This window comes from Mytilus galloprovincialis, chromosome 9 (genome assembly GCF_965363235.1).
Source record: "Mytilus galloprovincialis chromosome 9, xbMytGall1.hap1.1, whole genome shotgun sequence".
Lineage (NCBI taxonomy): Eukaryota > Metazoa > Mollusca > Bivalvia > Mytilida > Mytilidae > Mytilus > Mytilus galloprovincialis.
In genome coordinates this window covers 8,332,948-8,342,972 of record NC_134846.1, presented here as the reverse complement: position 1 = coordinate 8,342,972, position 10,025 = coordinate 8,332,948, and the positions used below count along the sequence as shown (strand labels likewise).

Here is a 10,025-nt window from a genome sequence, read left to right as displayed (position 1 = left end):
TTTTCCAAATTCAGATTGGAATTTTAAGTAAAACCATTTTTTTAAATATTTCGCTGCAAATTGTTTGTCTTAATTATAATTGCATGTCAACGATGCCATCCTATATTTCTCTGTTACGATAATTATTATTATTATTATCATTATTAATATAACTCGGTTGATGAGAGCCTTTAGTTAGAAAATGACAATGCGTTTAATTCAAACAAACAATACTAAATACATCAATTATAATCAACGAACAAAACAAATTGTGCATTGTAATGCTATTTTTTTTTTTTTTGTCATTAAAATATGCTCTTTAATGAATTTATAGCAATTAGATTTAACATGCTATAGTCCTGCGTGAAAGAAATGAAATAGATACATCTATTTTATCAGGTTATCTACTATGTCACCAAAATTCCTATTAACCTTTTGGTAAGTGCACGTTAGGTCTGATTTTATTCGGGATAAGCTGTCTTCATTAGTTTTCAAAGGGTCAAATTTAAAATGATACCAAAGGTAGAGAAAGGGTTCACCCGGTGTCGATTTCATACCGATAATCGTCAGCCATATTCGATATCACTTTAAAGCACAAATTGAAAGTATACATACGATCCCTGCATTAAAAAATACGATACTCTTATTGGTGTTAAAATTGAAATGTTAGTTGTTTGTCGAAGGATCTACGATTACACCTTCACCGTAGGGGAGGTACACGCCTTTTATAAATATAAATTAAAAATTAGGAAATAAAGCGATTGTGTCAGGGGAGTTAATGTGTTCCGAGTGAGTTCTCTGGTCAATAATACGAATATTTATTACAATTTAAAGGGAAAATCGTTGATTATAAGTGATATTGTATTGAACGTTCATACAAGTTTCCGACTTTCCATACCACCAACGGATTATTTTTTCAATGAATGGATAGTAGTCTATGTGAATGAATTGCAACTGTGAGTAATTTCTCTATTTTCATGATTTTGTCAAATGTCTTATTTATCTTTTTTTAAATTATTATTTTTTTTATGAAGGTTATAACATATTTTTTTATGGAGGTTATAACAAAATATGTTATGGAGGATATAACATATTTTTTATGGAGGTTATAACATTTAAGTGTCTTGAACGATCATGATCCATGCACTGCTCAGTAGTATACTATAGAATTACCTGCTATTATTTTGTTTTTTTATTTTGGTATTCGCGTGTCTACTTAGTCTCCACTTTCCTACATTTTTTTATTTACTCTGAAGTTGAAGATTTATTATTCAGCTAACTTCTGCCAGTATTTGACAGACAGAATCGTACTTTAAAACGCACACAATGTTAGCATCACGATTTAATTATATAATATATCATGTTGTTCTTAAGTTGGATTTAAAACGTATGTATTCTTTGGTAATAAAGTGATGAATATGGATGGCTGTATTTGATCTACAATGTAGATCTATTGCTACATGTACGCAGCCACAGTCGTTCAAAATGTAGAGAAAGGTCGTGCTCTCTGTCGGTTACAGAACACTTGCAGCACATCTGTAAAGGTCCTGATAATTCCATGTAAGCAATACGTTTTTAAAAGCACAACATTATGTGTTTGCTACCTGAACTATTTTGAAACATTTACTTTGTTAAAAGTAGGTTTGAGAGGATTTTCCCATTGGAGTTTATTAACTTCGTTCCTATCAGGCGATATATTTATTTCTCGTTGTGGGCAGTTTGAATGCTAAAATACATTTTTCCATGAATACAATACACTACGGCGCCATACAGTGAGGCTCACATTACAAATATAATTGTATAATAGAAACGGAAAACACTATGAAAATATTATTTAATGACGTTTTGTTGTTGATATTCTTATCCTATCTTTTTGCACATGACAGTACCTAAACAAAATGTGTAACCAAAGGTACCAAATACATGTAGCAAACATGGTATTTTGTAGTTTTGGCACTTACATGCAATCAAATGAGGTAATGATAGACAATGAAATTGTCACGGTGTTTTTGGAAATTAGAAAATGTAGTAGGAAAAAGATCTATAAATCATATATTATTCATCAATTTTCTTAGTGACAATACGATATACTAACTCTAGATTACAGTAAGAACTGCGCGCTAAGTTCCAGTACAAATCAAATATTTCAACATCAATATTTACGCCAGGTTCGACAGATAGATTTCAGTAAATTTAGAGTTCAAGAAAGAACATACAAAGGTAGCCATCAAAAAGCTTCAGTCCTTACTATAAAAACAAACAACACATTTGCCATAATAAAAACCGACGAAACGACAAACAACAATTACAAAACATTTAAACATAAAGTAACACAAACCCCACCAAAAACATTGAGGCCGATTCATGTGATTTGAAAGGGTAAGCAGTTCCTGTAAACGGTTATATACAGTGTATTGACAAGCCGACATTTCTTCCACAGCTCTCGTTATATGATTGAGTATTTCAATCATTATCAACCATTAAGACACATTGATTGAGACTCCGTGGTGTTTGCTTTAAACATATATTGGAAAAAAATCTTTCATTTACTATTCATAACTAGAACAGACCATGTATTAATTAAAAACCAATTGTTCAGAGAACTATTGATGGTCTTTCCACCAGTAAGGATCTTTTTTATATGAAAATATTAAAATTCGGTTTTAAATGTCAATTTTAGCGTCAAATGACAGCTTATTGGACGCTGATTCCAAAAATATATGGTTTCTATACAAAAAGATATACATAAGGGAGATAATTTTTTACTTCCGGTTTAAAAGATGTTATTTCCGGTATGTTTTGATAGTTTACTTGACACTGATTCCAAAAATAGATGGTTCTATATACTTTTACATTAAATTAGTACAAAAAATGGCTACTTCCGGTTTACAAAAGGTCACTTCCGGTTGGCTTTTTCAAGGTCACATTGCTTGCAACCTTTTGCCAAAAGTCCCATGGCTTTATCATGTATATATAAGAGGAAAAAGCAAAGGTCAAAATCTAGAACGTTAAATTTACCTATGACCTTGAGCTCAATTTCAAGGTCATCAACCAAGGACCTCAAATCAAAAGACTCTAGGCCTCTACTTTATATTGTTAATGAGTTATATTACCATACAACTAATATTAGATATAAAAGGGGGCAAAACTCGCATTAAATGTTACGTACCCTTTTAAGTAAAATTTACATGTTACGACATGTCGCAACTAACAATTGTGTGAAAATATTTTGTCGATATCTTGTATGATTTCTGAAAATAAGAGATAACAAGCCAAAATCAAAAATTTAAACATGACCTTGACCTTTGACCTTGACCTTATTTTCATACTTTTTGAGCAAGGGCCTCAAATCAAAAGACCCTAGGACTCTATCACTTATGGTTTTCCAGTTACAAATTTATTTCACTTATTTCAATACAAAAGGGGAAATTACTCTCATATGGGGTCTTCGTAAAGCTTCGGTCAAAATAAAACGTAACATCCTGAGGATATAACGAGCAATTTGGAAAAATAAATTTGTCGTTTTCTTTTACGGTTGTGGAGGAGATCTGATAACAAGAAAAACAGTGTTTGGGAAGATACCTCTTACAAAGAAAAGTGTTCGGTTAAACAGGGTGAGTTTCAAAAGCGTATAGACTGTATGATCTCATATACAAAAAACTAAGCGACATCTTTTGAAACATTTTTACACCGCAAGAAAAAAATTAGGCGGAAGAAAAAAAAAATAATCAGAACAAAATCAATAGGTCTTTCCACACGAAAGGTGGAAAGACCTAATAAAACATGTTGATTCTGTAAACTATGGGAACCAGGGATGAAAGATTGGAAAATTAAACTTTCAAATAAGGGGAAATAATATGTTGGAAAAGAGGCGATTTTCATCCTGAAACATGCCACTTACAGACCCCAAAACAGTTCTCACAAGGGATCTTCAACGTGATTTGAGCATCGTACATTTTACTCCTACATGTAACACGAGTCATGAAATGTAACGTGCTAATTTGATCCGACGTGGCTGTGTATTTACACATCCCTCAAAGCAAAACGGTGTGTGAGTTTTAACTGACGGACGGGGAAAAGTCAGAATGACAATACATGTATTCTCTGTATACCATTCGATATTGAAAATAAGTCGGGAATGGTGACAAAAGATATAAATATTAAAACAGCATGATTGTTAAATTTAACTATTTGGGAGCATAGATTTTGAAACATGAAAATCCTTTTGTTTTAACTAGCTTCAATTGGATTCGTGCTGGTCTTTTAATTACACTCCGAGATTAATGACGGGGAAAATCTGAAATAATCTCTGGTTAATTTCTTTAAGATGAATCGTAAACAAAGAAACTATTGATTTCCAATGAAAGGTACTAGTCAATTTAATGATTTATCAGCGGTTTGCAAATTGTATAGATTAGTGATGTATGTCTATAACTAGAGGCTCTAAAGAGCCTGTGTCGCTCACCTTGGTCTATGTGACTATTAAACAAAGGAAGCAGATGGATTCATGACAAAATTGTATTTTGGTGATGGTGATGTGTTTGTACATCTTACTTTACTGAACATCCTTGCTGCTTACAATTATCTCTAACTATAATGAACTTGGCCCAGTAGTTTCAGTGGAAATGTTAGTAAAAATTTACAAATTTTATAAAAATTGTTGAAAATTGACTATAAAGGACAATAACTCCTTAGGGGGTCAATTGACCATTTCGGTCATGTTGACTTATTTGTAAATCTTACTTTGCTGAACATTATTGCTGTTTACAGTTTATCTCTATCTATAATAATATTCAAGACAATAATACCAAATGTCAGATTTGCTCTAAATGCTTTGGTTTTTAAGTTATAAGCCAAAAACTGCATTTTACCCCTATGTTCTATTTTTAGCCATGGCGGCCATTTTGGTTGGTTGGTCGGGTCACCGGACACATTTTTTAAACTAGATACCCCAATGATGATTGTGGCCAAGTTTGGTTTAATTTGGCCCAGTAGTTTCAGAGGAGAAGATTTTTGTAAAAGTTAACGCAGGACGACGACGGACGACGACGGACGACGGACGCCAAATGATGGGAAAAGCTCACTTGGCCCTTAGGGCCAGGTGAGCTAAAAAGGGAAAATCTTCACAAACAAACAACATCGATCAGTTATTTTACAATCCGGCCGTTACGTTAATCTATCAAGTATAAGCAAACGCGAGAGAATTCACGTGACACTCAAGCGAACGATTATGTTCATTTGCTCTCAAAATGTTTCATGAATATAAAGATACTTTAATCTATAAAATGCAAAATGAAAATTGGACTCAAAACCAAAAATGATAATTTTTAGATATTTGTATTTACTTTTCATTCTTATATTTACGGGAGAAGTTAAACATCATAATCATGTAATGGCAGCGACAATTAAAGGGGATAGGGTAATATCACAAACAGCTTATAAGAACGACATAAAAAAAAACTGTTTGGTCCTCTAGGTCCACACAAATTTCAGGGCTGTCTCACAAGTTTGAATATTACATACATTTGCAAATGGTCAATTCTATCTTACTCATGTTTTGAATAAAATGAAATAAACACTTATGAAGAAATTCAGTTCAGTTACTAATATTGACTGGCGGTTTCGGTTCGTACATACATTCCTGTTTGTCGAGTATGAATTGGTTTTTATGAGAAATAATTTGCCAATATAAGTCAAAAACAATAATTACTAACTATTGATTAGTACTGATCAAAAGAAGATGCATTTACTTTCAAATTAACTGATAATGTCCTAGTATTTGTTGAATAACACGAATGAATACACAGAAATAAGCTTCTAACCACGTCTTATTGAGTTAGACCTGTTTATTAAATAATCAAATAATCAAAAGCAAAATCCAATTTTCTATTAGTGATATTAAGTGAAAATGTAATTAAGTTTCATAACGAGGGAATACTGATAGTTTGAATGGACTTTTTAGAGAGATGTTTGTAAGAAGCTGCAGGACGTGAAATTGATTGCGGGTGTTGACGTGATGGTGGTTTCAATATTATATACTTGTTCAGTGACTCTGCTTCAGCTCAATTTGAACAAATAGTAACGGAAATTTAGTTTTACGTATAAATGAAAGAAAAATTAAAAGGACGAAGGAAAACATTTATGAAATTAAAGCAGACTGCGAGATAACTTAATGGAACCTTCTTTAAATCCTGACTCCTATCAGATGTGATTGGTTTTGTCAAAGACTGGTCTTACAGAAAAGTGAGCTTTGATTGATATTTTATAGTGTGTCTTTCTATGTTGTGGTGTTACACTATTGTTTCAGATAAGGGTGAAGGTTTGGTACCATTAAAACGTTTAAACCCGATGCAATCGTTTGCAACTATCATATTAAGTCAGAAATCTTATGTTCAGTAGTTGTCGTTTGTTGGTGTGAATGAAGAAAAAGTTGGTTTCCCTATATACGTGTACCTGCAGTGTTGGTGTACGAGGCGCGTTTATGATTTTCATTATGTTACTTGATATGAAAAATTGACAAAAAATAATATTTTACTTGTAAAAGTAAATCCTGAGCCTGTAATAGCTGCTCTTCTTGTTCCATTTGAATTAATAGAAACAACGCTGTCGCCTTTCTTGTTCTCATAGAATCATATGATATGAGCTCCATGTTTTGTGAACGTTTTTCTTAACTGTCGTATTAGACTGACCAGTGCATATCGCGCATGGCACTTTAAATGTATTTTAGTTGTCGTTTGTTGGTGTGGTTCATAAGTGTTTCTCGTTTCACGTTTTTTTTTATATAGATTTATAAGACCGTTGGTTTTCCCGTTCTTTAGTAATTTTTGGGTTATCCCGTTGATAACTTCATCCGACACTCTTGATTAATAATGAATGTATTTCTATTACATATATTAATAACGATTTGTACTATACATTTTCCAAATTAAGTACTAACTTCTTTAACGACCTTATACATACATGAGAGTCGTAAAATGTGCTAGTACGTTTACTTTTACAAATTACTTCTTTGTTTCGTGAAACTTATTTTTGTTCCGATCAGGTAACGACTTAAAGTAGTCTCCAGTTCTCAAGTGTTAATATAAATAATCACATATTAATAAAACATACAAAACATAATAAAGTTGTTTGAAGATATTTATGGATTTTTTGCGTGTTTGCTTAGTGTAAATAAACTGTCTCTTTGTAAAACTGAAGATGTTTACCTAAACATAATAAAAAAATCTGTTGTTATCTGTTATACATATTTTTTATTGATTTTCCCCATTACAAGCTTAATATAATTACTAAAAAAGTAGTAGATGCTTTTAATTTTAAAATGTAGTATTAAGGTTTGAGTGTTTCTTTTGTAATAAATTTAGTTTTTATACATATGGTTGGAAATATTTGGATTTATTTGTAAACAAATTGTCCTCAAGGTTAACCACACGAATAAAACTACAAAAAAGTATATATTATACTAAAATCTTTAAAAATATACTAGATCATATCGTTGAATATCTACGGAAAATAACTATGCATGTGCCTGTCTCCAGATTGTAACCCCTTTATGTTGTATTTGATCATAAATATTATAAACAAAATTGGTTCATTCCGAGAATTTTGTGTTGATATCAGATCTTTATTAGAGACTCTGTTCTGAACTTGTCATACAGTATATACCGTATTAACATGTTTAGGATGCCTACTGTACTTTAATTCGATCTAATTGTCTATTTTGTTATCGTGTCGATGGGTTGCTGTCTCGATGATGGATACTCCACGTCTTTAATAATCATACATGTGTATTTATAAATGTCCACGTAGTTTCCACATACCATAGAATAAGACCTCAAATTATTAAGTGTGTGAAAGGTCGGTGTTTCTAAAATGTAATGCTTTATTCATTGAGCTCATAAGAACTACTTCAAAAGTAACATAACTTCAATGGGAAGAAATTTCAAACTCAACGGAAAAATCTGAAGGATGATCCTGTCATTATTTGTTTTTAAATCGTTTAATCCCATTTGTTTATCAACTAAGATTTGACAGTTTGTAAGTTTGTGACACGTTTTAAATGTTTGTATACAATTTTTACCTTTAAGTTGAACCCATTAGTGACTTTATATATATCTTGTTAACTTGTAGGTATAATGGTACTACAATAATTGTTTTTTTTTTTGCTATGTTTTCATGTAAGGAAATTGTACAAATGCATTTTCGCCCATAGGTAGGTATGTTAGAATACACTTTTTTTTGCCATTTATTTTTTTATTCTTTTACATTGTTTTGGTGGAGAAAACATTTTTCTTACAACTTTTATAAGTAATCGTGTCGCATATGACAGTTGTAGAAAGTGATGTATTCGCTTCTGTCAATTCTCAACTGCATCTCTTTTAAAGAAAATGGCGATTCTGTGAGTACAGTTATTAATAAATTTGATTAAGATAATACATTTTTCTTACATATTAGCCATCAATAATACGTGTGTTCATTTTTTTTTTGCACATAATCGAATATTTCCATGTCCTTTTCGATCATTAAATATTAAAGAAAATATATTGTTATAACCATGAAAAATAGATATAGTATTTACAGTTTGTTGCTTTGACTGGACCGATCCGTGTCCGTCTGTTCATTTATTGTTGCTTAATAGATAGCATTTTCATTTCTTTTCTTATTTCAATTTGGAAATGTGCATAAAAGTGAAAAAAGGCATTTTCAATTTGAAAAAATCAAGAAAAAAAATCAAATAACATCTGCAGATGGCGTTGAAGGCATTTTCAGTGACGTTTATTTGTGTTTTCTGTGTTGAGTTGCCTTATTTGCGATAATATCGTATTTTTGATCATTGCAATTGACATAAAAACCAAACTTTTATTTCTATAACAACTTTTGAGTGCATGTGAATGTTCAGATCATTTATCAGTTAATATTTTCAATAGTATTTATAAATTCAGTGTATTATGTTATATCGACTGTGGATTCCACCGAAGCTGAATTCAGAAACAATATTAAAAACACCATGCATAATTGTAGCCAGTTGAGTTTGCTGCAGGAGCGGATCCAGCCATTTTAAAAAGGAGGGGTTCCCAACCCAGAGTAAAAGGTGGAGTCCAACTATATAATCCCATTCAAATGCATTGATCGTCCAAAAAAAGGGGGTGTTCCATCCCCCCGGACCCCCCATCCTTGGATCAGCCAATGTGCTGTATTGCGATTAAACATTGCTTTGTTTAAATGATATTTTTAACATTCATTTGATTTGAAAACATTGACAGAAAGCACATTATCATTATTTTTTCTCCGTTTGAATAGTTTTGCTTTATAGAAGAAATAATTCTAATATAATTTAGACGATAATGTTTATTTGTGTAAGTTTTACTTTTGTTCTTTATCTTATTTTATCATTTTTATGAAAATTTTATGTAATAGAATGTTAGGCAAATAACAGTTAATCATGTTAATCAATACTTATTTGTATTACGATTTACTCCCATTGGGAAATCTATTACTTCCCACTGCATATATTTCGAAATAATATTAGGACGATTAGATACAAAACATATTTATTTATGTTTCATTATAATATACCCACGTGGTGTAATTCGTAATTGAACATGTTGTCCATAACGCAAGTTTAATTTATTTTCGCGCTAAACGTATCTTTTAAGATTTCAATATTTGATACTTGGTATATTTTATGACACCCAAAACCATTGTCAATAAGTATAACCTGTAGAAAAACCATTTCAAACGAGTACAATTGGTAGTTCATATTTACACATCAAGGTTATACAAGAAATGTTTCTAATTGTATTATTGCATTTAAATTTCAACACCCACAATCTAAACTGATTAATTAGAAGATAGCATAATAAACCCATTAATCAGGACGAAAGATCGCTAAGGTATTTTTAATTTCCTGAGAAAAGTTCTGTCTAAATATGTACATTTTGCTACACGATATACAAGTCTATTTAAAGTGTTGTAAAAAGTTCATTTTAGAAAATTTACTAAGATAACTTTAATTGTATGTCAATTTCAATGGAGTAGTTTACTTTTAC

At 31.3% G+C, this 10,025-nt stretch overlaps 1 protein-coding gene across 5 annotated transcripts in view; it reads left to right on the top strand.

The window, feature by feature from the left end:
- Positions 1–789: 789 nt before the first annotated feature.
- Positions 790–10,025, top strand: part of LOC143044355 (formin-like protein 3) — a 40,831-nt gene continuing 31,595 nt past the window's right edge. The window contains exon 1 of one of the 5 annotated variants that reach the window (XM_076216314.1): positions 790–935. The gene's annotated coding sequence lies outside the window, so the exon portion shown is untranslated. Of the gene's footprint in view, positions 936–8,097; positions 8,189–8,318; positions 8,375–10,025 lie in introns of those variants that run through there. The other 4 variants (XM_076216315.1, XM_076216313.1, XM_076216309.1 and 1 more) reach the window with 4 other exon arrangements.